General features: G+C 45.8%; 1 protein-coding gene across 6 annotated transcripts in view; it reads left to right on the top strand.

Annotated features, from left to right (window-relative positions):
- FGFR1 (fibroblast growth factor receptor 1) overlaps positions 1-18,022 on the top strand; it is a 123,451-nt gene that overhangs the window by 53,135 nt on the left and 52,294 nt on the right. The gene's annotated exons all lie outside the window — the stretch shown is intronic.

Here is an 18,022-nt window from a genome sequence, read left to right as displayed (position 1 = left end):
CATTCTGGTTCAGTGATCGCCATCTTCCGATGTGAGATTGCCCCCTCCATGTATATTTGAAGGCATCGAACATCTTTGTTAACTTTTGGCTCAAATAAGCTGGAAAAACTTGGAGTCCCAGTTTGGGAGGACGAAGGGAGCGCCGGCGTCTAGAGAAGGAATAAGGAGCAAGTTTAGCTGCTGCCCACCGCTACCCCTGCCACTCGCTCAGCGGCCTGAGTTCAGCCACTGAGACTGTTTGCCAAAATAAGAAACAGACGTTGCACGCAGCTTCCGTGCAGCAGGATGGAGAGAAAGCGATGGCTAATACCTTTGGCGCACCGCCCCGGCAGAACTGATCCTCGCCAGCCTTCAAGAAAGGCCAATTAGAGAGGGGTTCCCCCCATCCTCTTCCCCCACCCCAGATAAAAAGAGACTGATCCCCAGAGGCCCAACTAAGCACTTCCTGTTGGGATTAAGGGATCTGGGGTAGCTGTGTGTACATGCGCACGAATGCACATACATTCTCTCTCTCCCCCCCCCCTCTCTCTCCCCCCCCCCAGGAAATACCTTTGGTAAGCCCTGGTGCTGTTTCTATGGCAACTGCAGAGGGGACCTGCTGATCTCAGTCATTCAGGGTTTTTTTTTAAAATTGTTTTGGGCTCCTTTTGTGGCTCTGCATCCACAGGGCTGGCCAATAAGTACCATTTGCCCTTTGGGGGAAAGGCTCTGAATGCAAATGTAATTTTAAAAAAAAAACAAGCAACGTTCAGAGGGACTCCGCCTGCACAGGACTGTTTGCATGCCATACCTCCCCCTCCTTCCATTGAGGGACCCCTCTGAACATCCAGCCAGTAAAGGTTAATCCAGCTGCTTCTTCCCTTCCTCCCACTTCCAGATTTCCTGCTCTAAAGCCCAGCTCCTTGTGTCCACCCAGAGCTGGGCTTTGGCAAGCAGGAAGAAGAAGGATGAAGAAAAAAGGAGGAGGAGGAGGAGGAGGAGGAGGAGGAAGTAGTCTTCTGTTATTTCTTCTGTTACTTCTGGTTTTTCTTCTTCTTTATATTCTCCTTCTCCTTCTCCTTCTCCTTCTTCTTCTTCTACTTCTTCTGTTCCTTTTGCTGCTGTTTCTTCTTCTTCCTTTTTTCTTCTTTCTTCTGTTATTTTGAAATTTGAAATTTAATAAAATTTGTATGCCGCCCACTCCCTTGGGACTCTGTTTTTACTTGTTTTTCTGCTTCTTCTGCTTCTTCTCCTCCTCCTCCTCTTCCTGTTACTACTACTACTACTACTACTACTACTACTACTACTACTACTACTACTTTTCTTCTTCTTCTTCTTCTTCTTCTTCTTTTTCTTCTTCTTCTTCTTCTTCTTCTTCTTCTTCTTCTTCTTCTTCTTCTTCTGTTACTTGTTCTTCTGTTTCTTCTGCTTCTCTTTCTACTCCTCCTTCTCCTTCTCCCTATCCCTTTCCCCTATTCCCTATCCCCTACCTCCTGCCCAACTCTAAGAACCTGTAGGTTTGCACTTTGTCCCTGCCTTCCCTAGCTAAATTTGGAGTTTTCATTTCATTTCAAAGATGTATTAAAAAAATTAATTGCCCAAACTGTGGCGAAGAACTTTTGGGGTGTTACATCATCACGTTTACGATTTTCAGCCTCGTTTCATAAACCATTATGTAATGTTCCTGGCAGGAGCAGCCCCTTCTCCTGCGCACTGAAACCATCTGGGACTCCCCCTCCCGCCCCCGCTCCTTGGCTCACTCCAAAATAAGATTCTCAGATTACAGCCTCAAGTGCAAGATATTAGAGACACTCTTTTCCAAACCTCTGGAGGGACACCATGCAGAGGTTTTTGCGGTTGGCCATCAATCTTTTTTTTTCCAGGGCTCCGTCACCAAAGCATGCATCGTCAGGCTTCTTGTTTGCCCAGGACAAATGTTCTTGGTGTTTTGTTTATAAACCTGGGAATCCCAGGACCTTTTGTGGCCATGGATGTTAAAGATTGTCCTTTCTCCATCTTGTGATGTTTTAGTGATGTTTTCATCAGAAGGCAACCAAAGCCAAGAGACATTCAAGCCATCCAAAGTCAACTCAAGATCTACTCAGTCCAAGATCTTGTTTCTGACAACAATCCTCTACGTCAGGGATCTCCAACCTTAGCAACTTTAAGTCTGGTGGACTTCAACTCCCAGAATTCCCCAGCCAGCTGGCTGGGGAATTCTGGGAGTTGAAGTCCACCAAGCAAAGCTGGCTGGGGAATTCTGGGAGTTGAAGTCCACCAAGCAAAGCTGGCTGGGGAATTCTGGGAGTTGACGTTCACCAAGCAAAGCTGGCTGGGGAATTCTGGGAGTTGAAGTCCACCAAGCAAAGCTGGCTAGGGAATTCTGTTTTTTGCTCTCTAGAGGCTAAAGAGAAGCCTCCTGAAGCCTCCGGAGGGAGAAAAATGGCCCAACAGGAAACCTGGAAGTCTGTTCCGAAACTTCTAGTTTGCACATTGGCCAGTTTTTTGCCCTCCCCAGACTTTAGGAGGCTTCCCTGAAGCCTCAGTAGGGCAAAAAACAACCCAATGGGGCCCACCTGAAGTTTGAGGTATTGTGGCACCATAAGCCCCATTGCTAGGTCATCCATCCAGAGCAAAAGGGTGGGGGAAGGTTGTTTGGTTAATTTACAACACTGTGATATTACCGCTTTTGCAAATTCAACTTCTTTTTATGAAATTCTGCTGCCCGTATGTGTCAAATGGCGCAAATCCAGGCGTGCAAGCATACAAATATTCTTGCCATCCAACTCCACTTGCCACACACTAAGCAAACAACTCACAACTCACTGTGCAATCTCTTCCTTAAAGCCTCCAGTGATTGAGCACCCATAATAACTGAAGACAAGCCAAACCACTGATTAACTGTTCTCAGTGTCAGGAAATTTCTCTTTAGTTCTAGGTTGGATCTCTCTTTAATGATCATCTAACCATTCTTGTCCTGCCCCTCCGGGTGCTTTGGAGAATAAGTGAACCCCTTCATCACTGTGACAGCCCCTCAAGTACTGAAAAACGGTTATCATGTCATCTCCAGTCCTTGTCTTCATTAGATTACACATCGCAAATTCTTGCCAAGAGTTCAATCTACAGTGACACGGAGCCGTAATCATCTTTGTTGCTCTTCTCTGCACTCTTTTGAGTATCTCTAATCTTCTTTAATCATCACCTCATGACAAATGTACGTAAAGAAAATGCAGAGACTCTAGAAAGAGTGCAGAGAAGAGCAACAAAGATGAGGAGGCTAAAACATACGAAGAACGGTTGCAGGAACTGGGTAAGTCCAGTTTGGTGAAAAGAAGGACCAGGGGAGACATGATAGCAGTGTTTCAATATCTCAGGGGTTGCCCCAAAGAAGAGGGAGTCAAACGATTCTCCAAGGCAGCTGAGGGTAGAACAAGAAGCAATGGGTGGAAATTAATCAAGGAGAGAAGCAACTTAGAACTAAGGAGAAATTTCCTGACACTTAGAACAATTTATCAGTGAAACAATTTGTCTCCAGAAGCTGTGAATGCTCCAACACTGGAAGTTTTTAAGATGTTGGATAACCATTTGTCTGAAGTAATGGAGAGTTTCCTGCCTAAGCAGGAAGTTGGACTAGAAAGACCTCCAAGGTCCCTTCCAACTCTGTTATTCTATTCTAATTGACATCACTGTCAAACAGAGTGGATACTTTTCTGCTCCCATTTGTTTCTTCCTCGAATTCTCTCTTTTCCTCATAAATCTGCGGAGAAGGAATGAGAAGAAGGTCAAAAGAAAAGTTGCCTTCAAGTTGAGTTCAGTTTCTGATGACATCGCTAGGCTGTTTTCCTGGCACTACAGCTAGTCTTCAACTTATAATTGAGCCTAAAATTTCTGTTGCTAAAGGAGACAAGAATGGGTGGAAAATCATTAAAGAGAGATCCAACCTAGAACGGAGTTGTTTAGTGAATTCTTCTCCGTTTTATCACCGTTCTTGCCGCAGTTGTTAAGTGAATCACCACAGTCGTTATCTTAGTCATGCGATTGTTAAGTGAATTTGGCTTCCCCGCGTGTCAGAAGGTCGCAAAAGGGGATCACGTGACCCCGGGACTCTGCAACAGTCATAAATATGAGTCAGTTTTCAAGTGTTTCAGTTTTGAGCACGCAACCACGGGGATGCTGCATGTGGTCATCGTAAATGTGAAAAACAGTCATAGGACATATTTTTCAGGGCCATGTCACTTTGACTGGTCACCAAATGAACTGTTGTAAGTCGAGGACTACCTGTAGTAAAGAATGATTTGCCAGAGTTCTCTTGTGGAAGATTTTTTCAACTTCTTCGTCCAGTCCATAAGATTCTTTGGAGATCTGGAATTCTTTAGCTCAGGGGTGTCCAAACTTGGGAATTTTTAAGACTTGTGGACTTCAACTCCCAGAATTCCCCATACTGGCTGGGGAATTCTGGGAGTTGAAGTCCACAAGTCTTAAAGTTCCCAAGTTTGGACACCCCTGCTTTAGCTGTTTCCTGTCTAAATATCATTCAAACCTGATAGCCTTTTTTCCCAATACCAGCCAAATATGAGAAGAACAGCCTATCGGCAGAAGTAGGGAAGAAGGCTTTGGGCATCTCCAATACCTGACAACAATATCCTTCTAGGCCAGCAGTCACTAACTGGTGGTCCGTGAGAAAATTTTGGTGGTCTGCAGGAAAATTATTTGCATTGTTTATATTGCACTAAATCAGGGGTCCTCAAACTACGGCCCCTGGGACGGATACGTACAATGAATGCTTGGGTTGCTGCAGAGAGTCTCCCCCTTCGGGGTCTTCTTGTGCAAGTCGGAGTGGGGCAGAAATTCTGACTTGGGGTCTGTTTTGGCCTCCTGGTGAGGGGCTTTCGATGCAGGCTGGAGGGAAGCACTGCTGGTGGCGAAGAGCCGGAGGGCCTCGTTCCAGTGGGACTGCATTATGGCCTGGAACTGGTTGACCATCTCAGCCCGCTGAGCCTCCAGGCACCGATACCTGGCCTTGTACTCCCGCAGGTCTTCCCTCTGCTTGGAAAGCCTATGCTCCTAGTCCTCAGTGAGGTGCTTCTACTGAGCCTCTTTCTTGGTCAGATCCAATTTGAACTGAGCTCTTTTGCCAACTCTTTCTCCTGGTGGCTGCTTAACTCCAGCAACTGTTTCCTGTTGGGGCCCTAAGGAGCCCAGGTTGGCATGGGAGGAGAGGAGCGAGTAAAGGCCGGCGAGGCGCCCCTTGACATGAGTGACATCGAGTTGGCCACACCCACCCAGTCCCATGACCAACTAGCCACGCCCACCCAGCCGGTCATTAGGCAGATCATATTAGTGGTCCGCGGGATTTAAAATTATGAGTTTAGTGGTCCCTGAGGTCCGAAAGGTTGGTGATCCCTGCTCTAGGCAGCTGTGTGGATGTGGAGCACAAGAAGAGGGTAAATAAAAGGACAAGGCCATTTATTATTATTTCCAGCAGAGTAATAGGTTTGGTCCTCTTGTTAGCCCTGAATGGTAGCCATGATGTCATGCAGATGGCTAAAAAAAATAAGAAGAAAGAAAGAAAGAAAGAAACCACTGAGAAACCTTCTCCTCTCACTTCCTCGGACCAAAAGAAAAAAAAATAACAAATATAAATCTGGGAATGAGAAAGGGGGTCCTGCCTTTTGAGCCACTGTTATGGAAATTCCCTGGATGCAGGCCCTGAGGATGGGAGGCTCCATTAAGGAATTACTCTTTTCTTTCCAAAGCTGGAACTGCCCCAGGCAACTACCGCATCCTTTGCACAATGGGAGCCAACACAAAGAGCCGTAAGGATAATCTGGCTTATTAAACATTTGTTCAAACTGGGGAAAGGGAGGTGGGGGGGGGGTGAAGGGAGGTCGAGCTACTTCAAGAGCTGCCCTAAGTGCTCCTCCTTCTGGAATCTCAGCCCATCTGTTGGCTGAGCTGCACTCCAACCGCAGGGGCCTCTGGCCTTTTCATAAGCACTGATGTTGGCTTGCAAGCAGTGGTGGGTTCTGGATCCCGTTGCAACCGGTACGATGCAACGTGGCCTGACATCCACCACATGAAAACGCGCAGCTCATGCATGCATACCTACCACCTGCAATGCTCCACGACACTCCAGCTGCTTGGTGGAGCACTGTGCAGGCGCCATACGCTCTGTGAATGGAATCCCCAAAGAGTCAAATACCAGTAAGGAGCACGGGAGGGAGGGTCCTCCAAAGCACCATACTGGAACAGTACCCAGTACTCCCGGCAGGTACCAGTATGCCCATACTGGGGAGTACCAGTCGTAACCCACCACTGCTTGCAGGGATCCTTTGAGCCTGATAAGAGGTGGGCCGGTTGCTGCTTTCGTGATGTGGAGACCATAACTTGGCCCTTAGCATCAATAAGACCCAGGAGCTTATAGTGGGCTGTAGAAGGAATAGATCGGACACTCAGCCCTTGCTTGTCAAGGGAGACCAAAGCACACGCAGGCGCACACATGCACGTGCCCAAATTCCCAAAATGTGATGTGCGCACAGCCCCTGCACGTGTGTCCCCACTGCGCATGTGCGCTTCGCCCCCTGTATGTGGCCCTGTGCAGACACCCACCCACCCCGCATGCGCAGCAGAGACACGAAGACCAGTTGGCCAGCAAGAGGTGCATGTGCATGCGCAGAAGAGCTCAACTGGGGCGACAGCTCACGTGCCATTAGAGAGGGCGCTGTGTGATACCTCTCACACGCATGCCATAGCTGCACAGTCATGAGACTATACAGCTGGCATGCAAGCCGTTGCCCTAGCTCGGCTCCAGGGCCCCTGTGGACACTGGCCAGTTGATTTTCAGCTGGCCCACCCACGCTGCCTTTCCCAGGAGTCTCCACGCAATGCCAGGTAACTACAGGGCTCATGCAGAGGCTCCGGGAGGGCGTTTTCAGTCTCCGGTGGAGGGGGGGACAGGGGAGGCCGTTTTCGCCCTTCCCGGGCTCCAAGAACACTGTGCATGCATGGGGCAGCGGGGAGGGGTCACATATGCAGGGGCACAGCACAGGGGGGGATTAAATTATTGGTGTGGGCACACGGGCACGTATGATAGCATGCATGTATGTGCTTTTGGCACCCAAAGCGAAAAAAAGGTTCGGCATCGCACAGCTATACAGTGCCTGCAACAGCCAACTCCCTTCCCTGCCCCTTAGCATCTCAAACACTTCTCAAAATGGATTACTATTGGCTTGATCCCTGACAGGTTACTCCAGTGGAACTCTTAGGAGATCAGGGACCACCACGTGCCTGACAAAGGCGATGATATCCCAGAAGGTGATGGGAAGGTTCTCTGGCTAAAAGCTTGGAGAGGAGAGCTAAATAGCTTCCTTTCAAAATCCAGGCTCGTTGGGAGAAATGAGTTATGTATCGTAGCTGACATCCAGCAGCTTCCGGGGAGGGTATAAAACCGCCAATGCACCTGAAAGGGCATCGTAGTCCGTGACTTGCTTTTTAATCAGCGGATGTGCTTTAAACTCCCAGTGACGTAATGCAGCAGCCTCCGACCTTTCTGGCACCAGGGACCAGTTTCAGAAGAAAAATGGCCTTTCGTGGATTGAAAGGGGAGGGGGGATGGTCTCACACCCAACTTAAATCCTGTCCATGCGCAGATGAAGCGTTGTTTGGGCAGCCTGGTTCATAATAGGCCATGGACCGATCCCGGCCTATGGGTTAGGGGTTGGGGGGACTGATGTAATAAAAAGAGGTGAAAACCTCAGGGACTGCCCCAAAGAAGAAGGAATCAAACTATTCTCCAAAACACCTGAGAATAGGACAAGAAGCAATGGGTGGAAACTAATCCAGGAGAGAAGCAACTTAGAACTAAGGAGGAATTTCCCGACACTGAGAACAATTAATCAGTGGAACAGAAGTTGCCTCCAGAAGTTGTGAATGCTCCAAGGGAGGTTTTTAAGAAGATGTTGGATAACCATTGTCTAAAGTGGTGTAGGGTTTCCTGCCTAGGCAGGGGGTTGGACTAGAAGACCTCCAAGGTCCCTTCCAACTCTGTGGTTTTATAGAATGTATTTTTATAGAATAACTATCATCTCATTGTCTGTCCTGAAGCCATTTTCCCTGGCACCTTCAAGGCTGCCACAGCGGAGCTGAGTTGAGCGGTGGGAACGGGGTGGGGAGGTAGAGATAGCTGGGGGTTTGTAGCCAAAATAAAATAAATACATAAAATAAAATCCTTTCCTCTTGGAACCAAGGACTTTCCCACCAGGTGCTAAGGGGGTGGGATCTGAGACCAACTGACCGTTGACCTGCGATCTGATTGGACCGTGTGATGGATTGCAGGGGCAGGGGAAAGAAAACTTTTACTTTTAAAACCCAAGGAGGGATTAGAATCAGGTCCCCCCCCCCAGATGTGCCCATATGACATGCCTAATGAATCTGTACTTTGAGGAACATGCCTGCCTTGGAGTTTTGATTCTGTTGGGTGTTACTTGGAACCCTGACACTCCTTTGCATCCACATAGCAGTGGTGAAATTCAAAATGGTTTTACTGCCGGTTCTGTGGGCGTGGCTTGGTGGGCAATGTGTGGCTTGGTGGGCGTGGCAGGGGAAGGATACTGCAAAATCCCCATTCCCTCCCGATCAGCTGGGACTCGGGAGGCAGAGAATAGATGGGGTGGGGCCAGTTAGAGGTGACATTTGCCGGTTCTCCGAACTACTCAAAATTTCCACTAACAGTTCTCCGAACTACTCAAAATTTCCACTACCGGTTCTCTGAACTACTCAAATTTTCCACTACCAGTTTTCTGAACTACTCAAAATTTCCACTACCGGTTCTCTGAATTACTCAAAATTTCCACTACCGGTTCTCCAAAACTACTCAAAATTTCCACTACCGGTTCTCCGAACTACTCAAAATTTCCACTACCGGTTCTCCAAACTACTCAAAAGTTCCACTATTGGTTCTCCAAACTACTCAAAATTTCCACTAACAGTTCTCCGAACTACTCAAAATTTCCACTACCGGTTCTCTGAACTACTCAAAATTTCCACTACCAGTTCTCTGAACTACTCAAAATTTCCACTACCGGTTCTCTGAATTACTCAAAATTTCCACTACTGGTTCTCCGAACTACTCAAAATTTCCACTACCGGTTCTCCGAACTACTCAAAATTTCCACTACCGGTTCTCCAAAACTACTCAAAATTTCCACTACCAGTTCTCCGAACTACTCAAAATTTCCACTACCGGTTCTCCAAACTACTCAAAAGTTCCACTATTGGTTCTCCAAACTACTCAAAATTTCCACTACCGGTTCTCCAAACTACTCAAAATTTCCACTACCGGTTCTCCAAACTACTCAAAAGTTCCACTATTGGTTCTCCAAACTACTCAAAAGTTCCACTACCGGTTCTCCAGAACCTGTCAGAACCTGCTGAATTTCACCCCTGCCACATAGCCAAGGTTTTTTGACTCCTTGCAGCTAGGACAATGATGTTATGTTTTTTGGGGGGGAGAGGGGGTGGACCACTAATCATTGGAAGACACGTTGAGGCCATCCTTTAGCTAGCGTGGGGCGGTCTCCCCTTTCCTGGAAAAGCTAATGAAGCTGGATATGGTCATTAGCCTGTGAATGGCACCGCTCGGCGTTCCCACCAGGCCTATTTACCAACTTGTGCTCTGGGTGACCAATGGCCAGCAGCCTGCCTTTGCCCTCTGACTCCCTTCTCTCATCAGCTGGGGCTGGGAGGGAAAGCTTGTCCATCATGGGGAGAAAAGCATCTCTGCCCTCGGAGATCCCATTGGTCATGGCAATTTAATGCAGAACAGTGCCGGGAATGGGAGCTTTTATTGACTTTGAAATGAGATGACCTGGGCCATGCACTTTGAGCTGATGTCTAAAAAATGCTTCCTCCCTCTCTCTTTCGCTCTCTCTGTCTCTCTCTGTCTCTCTCTCTCTCTGTCTCTCTCTCTGTCTTTCTCTTTCTCTCTGTCTCTCTCTGTGTCTTTCTGTCTCTCTTTCTCTCTCTCTGTCTCCCTTTGTGTGTGTGTGTGTGTCTGTCTGTCTGTCTGTCTGTCTCTGTAGCTCTCTGTCTCTCTGTCTCCCTCCCTCCCTCCTAGGAACCCAAAGCAAATAGAAGGCTTGCAAGGGTGGGGGGAAGGTGAGAGAGCCCACCTAATTAAAGTAGCACTCAGGAGCACCAAAGCATTAGCTTAGAAGAGGGACATCCAACCTCCCTTTTTGAGTTGTGTGCTGGGCACTACATTCCAGAAGATAAGAGTAGAATGAGAAACGGATCATAAATTAAAATTGATTGCATTGCATTCACAGTTGCCTGCAGTTAATATTAGGCTCCCTGTATGAGTATACAGTATTCGTCTCACTTATTATGGCCATGTCATGTGGCGGGGGTGGTGGTGGCTGGATTCATTGCAGATAGCAATTACGCTTGGAAGAGTTAGTGGTGAAAGGAAGCTAGGCTGGCAAAGAACGCAAAGACTGGACACCATCAAAGTTGACACCAGCCAGAGCATGGGAAAAAAACTCAAAAAAGCAATGTAGGATTGAAAGATGTGGAGAGATGTAATCGCCAAGACTTGGGCATGACTGAATGGATATCATCATCATCATCACAGAACATAGAATAATAGAATTGGAATGGACCTTGGAGTTCTTCCAGTCCAAACACTTGCTCAAGCAGGAGCCCCTATGCCATTCCAGACAAGTGAATGTTTAGTTTCTTCTTCTTAAAAATCTCACAATTTCTGAAGGCAAGCTGTTCCACCGGTTAATTGTTATTACTGTTGAGGAAATTTCTCCCTAGCTCTAGGTTGCTTCTCTCCTTGATTAGTTTCCATCCATTGTTTCTTGTGCTTTAGAAAATAGGTTGGCACCCCCTCTTCTTTGTGGCAGTCCCTCAAATATTGGAAGACTGCTATCATGTCTCTCCTAGTCCTTCTCTTCACTAGACTAGACCTACCCAGTTACAGCAACCGTTCTTCATATGTTTTAGCCTCCATCCCTCTCTAACCATTATTGTTGCTCTTCTCTGCACTCTTTCCAGAGTCTCAATATATTTTTTTGTATTGTGGTGATCAGAACTGGGCGCAGTATTCCAAGTGAGGTCTTCCTAAGGCTTTGTAAAGCGGTACTTGTGATTCTATTCACGTTGAACATTGAATATTTTGTCCATTAAAAATTGCCAGGTTGGTGCTGACTTTTGGAGGGGCGGGTTGGATCTTCAGTTACAGCTTTGGTTCTTCAGTTACAGCCACATCCAGCATTGAAACTTCAGGCTTACAGTTCAGAAGTGGTGGTGACACTGTAAAAGGTAGAAGGAGACAAAGCACTCGTGAGAGATAAGGGAAATTTCTTGGTAGCCTATCTTATAAACAGCAAGGTGATAAGAATTAGCCCAGGTGATAAGAATAAACTCTAGATGATGGATGGGAGTTCCTCTTTCAGTTTCATGCAAACGCATGTATTCATACAGAATGAAAGAGAGAGAAAGAGAGAAAGAGAAACAATCTTAACTGCATTTTTAAAAAGAAAGATTGAAAACTAAGAAAAAACAAATTGTCAGAGAAATAGATGGAGAGAAAAAGAGATAGGAGGTACTACATGGGATGGAATGGGATGATGTGAACGAATATTTGGGGGATTTGCCTGGAATAAAATACAGTATATAGATAAAGGGTGCCTGCTTACCTACCTTCCTTCCTCCCCTCTCCCTCCTTCCTTCCCTCCTCTTCCTTCCTTCCACCCTCTCTCTTATCTCTCCTTCCCTTCCTTCCCTTTCCTTCCTTTCTTCCCTCTTCCTTCCTTCCCTTCCCTTCCTTCCCTCTTATTTCTCCTTCCTTCCTCCTTCCTCCCATCCTTCTCCTTTTTACCAGTCAGGCTCTTTATTGATTCAGACCAAGAAAAGCATAATACAAAGGTGGAGGACAGGAGCTTTGGATCAATCTTGACTCACAGAGGCTACCTAGAAAAGCCCTTGCAGTCTTCGTCCCAGGGCTGACTTGGCCCACTCTCATCCAACTGGCTCTGTGCCCAAAACAGAACTAGAACTAGTCCCCCAGCCCAATGGCCTTTAAATGTTAAATCAGCAGCTCAGGTTTCGTTATAGAATGATGCAGGACAGAGAGGTGGACATCGCTCACGTCACATTCTGAGTAACAGCAGGAAATGATGGCATTTGTTAAGCCACATAACGGAACATCGATTCCACTAAACTCATAGAATATGGATTCCGCATCACCAATGATGACGTGTGGCCGACTGTTTTTGAGTCACTGCCTGTTGCTTTTGCATCTTCCAGCCTGCTTTTTTTCCCCTCCTGTTCCCCAGAGCTGAGTTTTGACATTTTTTTAATTGCCCGGGGATTATTTTAATCTGTCCCTTTCTTTGGCCATCACCTCTCATGCTCCTTTCTTTTTTGCCTGCTTTCTTCTCTGCTGCCCGCTTTGCCGCTGTGTCTTTCCTTCCCCTCATTTCCTTCTTTCTTGTTAGCTTTAGTTCCCCTGTTTGAATTGCTGACTGCACAATAGAAGAGCAGAGTTGAGCTAAAGTGATGTGTCTTTCGTTGCCCCGGTCATAAAACAAACAGAGCACGTATTTTTCCTTTCTGCTCTGGGTCATCCTCCCACCCTCCACGGATTGCCACGGTTTGCAAAAGGCCTTTTGGGATTCGTAGTCTGAAATACTAACTAGCTTCATCATTTCACCCTCATAGAAATGCACGTTTATTTATTCATTTATTCCACTGCATTCATCTGCTACGCTATATGAAGGTGGGGTGGGGGGGAGCTCTTCCTTGCAATGCCTAAGTGGAAACATTTATTTAAATGCAGACATAGACTAAAAGCACAGCATCAAAATTAAACCCAGCAAGAAAGAATAATCAGCCATGATCTCCGAGTAAAACAGATTGTAAAGCCAGGTCAAAGAAAGGAATTTTCATCGTTTTTGAACAAGGCACTTAAAACATGGCTGGTAATTGCTTTTTCCCTTTTCAAGACAGTCCAGTAAAGAGGAAGAAATCAACAAAGAAGGACCATATTTTTTTCGGAGTAAAAGTTGCTCTGGTGTATAAGACGCACCTTAGATTTTGGGGAGGAAAATAAGAAAAAAAAATATTCTGCCTGTGCATACCAGCATCCATGGTGTTCATCTGGCTAGTGTCCTGCCAATATGTGAGAAAGTTGAGGGTTGTATGGAAACAAACATAGTTTGCTGTGTGAGCAACAAGAGAGGAGACAGCAAGGAGCCTGGGCGTGGCTTGTTCTGTACTAAAGCTGCATGCTGTGCTGATATCTGAAACTAAAACTGAAAGTGAAGCTTCTCTGCTGAACTACCACGTTGGAAAACCTGCTTTTGATATTGTAGATTTACTTAATGTGTTATATTATATATAAAGAGAAGTTATTGAATCTTGCCGAATCAGTTACTTGTGTATGCTTTCTGAATGTGATTGCTGCTGCAAACGCTGACACGTCCTTTCAGCAAATAGCAAACAGCCAGATCAACTTCAGCACATTATTGCAGCCTGATTCAGCATGAGCAGCTGATTGGCAGGTGGATCAGCCTCCCGGAATACCCCCAATCAGCTGTTCCAGGCTGCAGAGATTGCCATAGACCATTGCCTCCTCCGTGCCTCGTGTTTTGGACTACATTTGGTGTATAAGACGCACCCAAATTTTCATCCTCTTAGAGGGGGAAAAAGTGCATCTTATACTCTGAAAAATATGGTAAATTTTAGAAGAAAAATTTGATCTTGGGCTGGACCAACTTACTCCATGTTTAAAACATGTGGTTTAGATCAGAAGTCCCTGGCCTTTTTGACGTCAAGGACTGGTTTCGTAGAGAATTTTTCCATGGACCAGAGGAAGCGGGGGGGAAGCGTGTAAGTTAGAGCCTGTGCATGCACCGTTTCACTCACCCACTGCTCACCTCCACCTGTGTGGCCTTATTCCTAAGAGCCATGGACCAGCACCAATCTGCAGCCCGTGGAGGGACAACCCCTGGTTTAAATAATACCAACTTCAATAAAGATGCAGCCTTCTGCATCTCTCTTTTCTTTTCCAGCCTTCCAACACATTAATATTTCTTGCTGACACACTTTAAAGAAGCGCATTCTGCTTGATGAGGTCCCTTGGGTGACTAGTGAGACAGGGCACATGTGTCTGGAGACATCAGTTGTTGGAACAACTGACTGTCGTCTGGAATTGGTTTCTTAAACATTCTATCCCCCCCCCTTGCTTAATCCTCCAAGTTTCCCACATTGCACAGTGTCACAATGGGCAGGAATGAAAAGACTTGCAGTGACTCGATTTCAAATCATAACAATCTTAAATGGCAAGAAAAGACAAATGTCTTAACTAATTTCTCCATGATGATCTGCTGAATCTCCAAGCAAGCGGACCTACAAGATGGCAACTATAAGAGTCAAAAAGTATTTAGAACTAAGGGTGGCTCAGTGGCTAAGATGCTGAACTTGTCAATCAGAAGGTTGGCAGTTCAGCGGTTTGAATCCCTCATGCTGCGTAACGGAGTGAGCTCCTATTTCTTGTCCCAGCTTCTGCCAGCCTAGCAGTTCGAAAGCACATAAAAAATACAAGTGGAAAAATAGGAGCCACCTTTGGGGGGAAGGTAACAGTGTTCTGTGCTCCTTCCGTGTTTAGTCATGCCGGCTATATGACCATGGAGACGTCTTCGGACAGCGCTGGCTCTTCAGCTTTGAAACGGAGATGAGTACCGCCCCCTAGAGTTGGGAACGGCTAGCACATATGTGCGAGGGGAATCTTTACCTTTACCTTTATTTAGAACTAAACTGAGTTTAGGAATGTAAACTCAGGGAGCACTTACCAATTTCAGGATTATAATGGTTCAGGACCACCCAGGTTTTTCCTTTTTCGTTTCTTCTTTTCATACATGCAAAGATACCCATTAAACTCAATTATGAGAACATTAGAATTGCCATCCAATTGCGCACACAATTGGAAGTAATTATTATTGGATTAAGTAGGAGTTTACAACCTAATCTTGATCTACATAAATCAGGGCCCGAAACGTCAAGGAATGTACCGATTGGATAAAATAAAGCACATGGATCTATCTGTGTATCAAAAGATTCCTCGCCCTTCCATATTTCCATCACAAGGCCCCTCTGATTGTGCCAGTTCTTGCTTCAGTCATGCTTTACTTCAGGGGTCTCCAACCTTGGCAAAGCTGGCTGCGGAATTCTGGGAGTTGAAGTCCACAAGTCTTAAAAGTTGCCAAGGTTGGAGATCCCTGCTTTACTTCATGACAATGATGTTCTTGCTGTTCTTTCAGCTTAGTTGTGGGTCCACTTATTTTGCTTTGTGCTCTTCTAGTTCTTACAGTGATCTTTCTCAGTGCATGATGCAACATGTTTTGTTTTTCAGCCCTCTTGTTGTAGATTAACAGTTGGAAGGGACCTTATAGGTCATCTAGTCCAACTGCCTGCTCAAGTAGGAGACTTTACTGCATTTCCGACAAATGGCAGTCCAATCTCTTCTTAAAAGCCTCCAGTGATGAAGGTGCCATGACTTCCAAAGGCAATTTCTGTTCCATGGGTTGATTGTTCTTACTTAAATTTCTCTTTATTTCCAGGTTGAATCTCTCCTTGATCAATTTCCACCCATTATTCCTTGTCTGGCCTTCAGGTGCTTTGGAAAATAGCTTGACCCCTCCTCTCTGTGGTAGCCCCTCAAGTATAAGAAGATGCTATCCTGTCTCCCCTGGTCCTTCTCTTCACTAGACTAGTCAGGCCCAGTTCCTGCAACCATTCAACGTATGTTTTAGCCTCCCCTAATCAACCTGGTTGCTCTTCTCTGCACTCTTTCTAGAGCCTCAACATCTTTTTTATAGTGTGGTGACCAAAACTGGATGCAGTATTCTAGGTATGGTAGGGCTTTATATATGCTCTTTAGGGCTGAGAGGAAGAGACTGGCTTAAGGGCACCCAGCTGGCTTCCAAGCCCAAGCATCAGAAACTGGGGCTCCCTAGTTCAGCACCTTAACCATTACATTACAGTCTTTTATTTCCTTGATTTATTTCCCACCTTTCCTTTAGTAGTTGAAGGCTATATGCACAATGCCCTTTTCCCTTTTTCTGTAGGATAGAGATCCCCAGACTTGGCAAGTTTAAGACTTGTGGACTTCAACTCCCAGAATTTGTCAACCAACCATGCTGACTGGGAATTCTGGGAGTGGAAGTCCACAAGTCCTAAAGTTTCAAAGTTTGGAGACCCCTGCGGTAGGAGAGGACCAGGTAGAGTCCAAGGGCAGGGTCAAATGCGTCATCAGTCTGGAGTCCCTACGCCTGCAAAAGAGACCCAAGTCGAGTCCCCCTTGAAGTCTGTTGTCTGTTGATTCTTACCTGGCACCAATTTGCCTTGACCGTTAGTAGATCTAAATTCTTATGTACAGATAATATGAAATAAACTTCCAGTACTTTTGAACTCTATTCTGGATCCTGATTTCTTGCTCCTCACATTTCCTCATAATACGCCTCCCGTGATGTGGGCTTGCCTAAGCCAGAGTGGCTGGCCCAAGTAACCCAAGAAGCTTCTGTGAAGTGGAGGGACTTCCCTAGAGGTCCTGAACCTGCATCTCTGCAGCTCTTGAAAAATAGCACATGGGTCTCCCCCATTGCTAGTCTAATGCTTTCATTTGTTGGATCATGTTGGTTCTTGGATCAAGAGAAACATACTGTCCTGAATTCAATCAACAAGCTTCCATGCCTAAGGGAGGACTTGCATCTCAGTCTCTCCACTTCTAGTCTAGTAGTTTTGTCCCTACATCACATTGATTCTCATATCCATCCCTGTGTTGTGGCCTGCCAGCGGCCAATGGAGCTGGTGGCATACTCAGACAGTGAGGAGGTTGGGGAGGAACATGGACCAGTCCTGGACTCTGGGGAAGGCTCTGATTAGGGCTCTGTGTCGGAGGCAGAGATGGGGCCGTCTGACAGTTATCAGCTGCCTTCGGAGTCGGACATCAGTGGGGCAGAAGTACACCTGGAGTCTGTCCCAGTGTGTGCATACACAGAGCTGCCAGGAGAAGGGAACAGTTAAGGAACAAGGGCCGACTCAGGAGTAAAGACAGAGGGAGATACTGATGGCCCCTCCCATAGGGAATAAATAGGAGAGAAAGAGGAGGGGAGTTTACAGGAGACAATTAGTTCAGTTCATTCGGGTGAAGATCTGTTCCTGACTTCTTGCCAAGTAATTGCTGCTACAGCATGGCGTTTGGAAGATATCAGCCTGAAAACTCTCCAAGCCTGATAAAGGTCTGTAGTTGTGAAATCTCATGAAAGACTGTTTGCTGGGACTTTGCTGGAGAGGAATTCACTTTAAACCTAAATAAAAGAGGTTTTATCTGGACGAGGAGTCAGCTTTGTGCTTTTGGGAAGCCTAGGTCAGAACACCCTGTGGTCATTTGCCTTAAGTTGTAATATGAATCAGGAAGAAGAACATTGCTGTATTTTGCCTGAATCCAGTTCTGTAACACCATAGAGAGGGAGGATGATCCGTGTGTCTTACAAACAGAATTACCCTGTTTGAAGTAGACCTCAATAAATGTTGTTGTTGTTGTTGTTGTTGTTGTTGTTAAAGTTTTATTTTTAAACAAACATAAACGAAACAAAGACATAAAGCCATCTTCAATTACAAACAGTGTGTCGGTTGGTTACAAAGTTTCTGTGCATCACTTCCATAGTCACCAATTATCCAATCAAAAACATTTATATACATTGTTATTATTATACCTCATTTATTTGACTGTCACCCTTATTCTTCATTTTCCATTAAATATATCCAGTATTGGGATTATTTACACCATAGCAATTCAGTATCACCATCTCAGATATTTCCAGTAGTAAAATATTTTTATGTTATATTCTATATCATTCAATAGTTCTTATATTTACCACATTCTCTAGTAATTTTCATTACCATGTTTGTTTTTGTCTAACCATGAATAAAATAAATCCCAAATCCTATAAAATTGTTTATCTTCTTGTTCTCT

Source organism: Thamnophis elegans, chromosome 13 (genome assembly GCF_009769535.1).
Source record: "Thamnophis elegans isolate rThaEle1 chromosome 13, rThaEle1.pri, whole genome shotgun sequence".
Lineage (NCBI taxonomy): Eukaryota > Metazoa > Chordata > Lepidosauria > Squamata > Colubridae > Thamnophis > Thamnophis elegans.
Note: the sequence above shows the minus strand (reverse complement) of the source record. Positions and strands in the feature narration are given on the sequence as shown.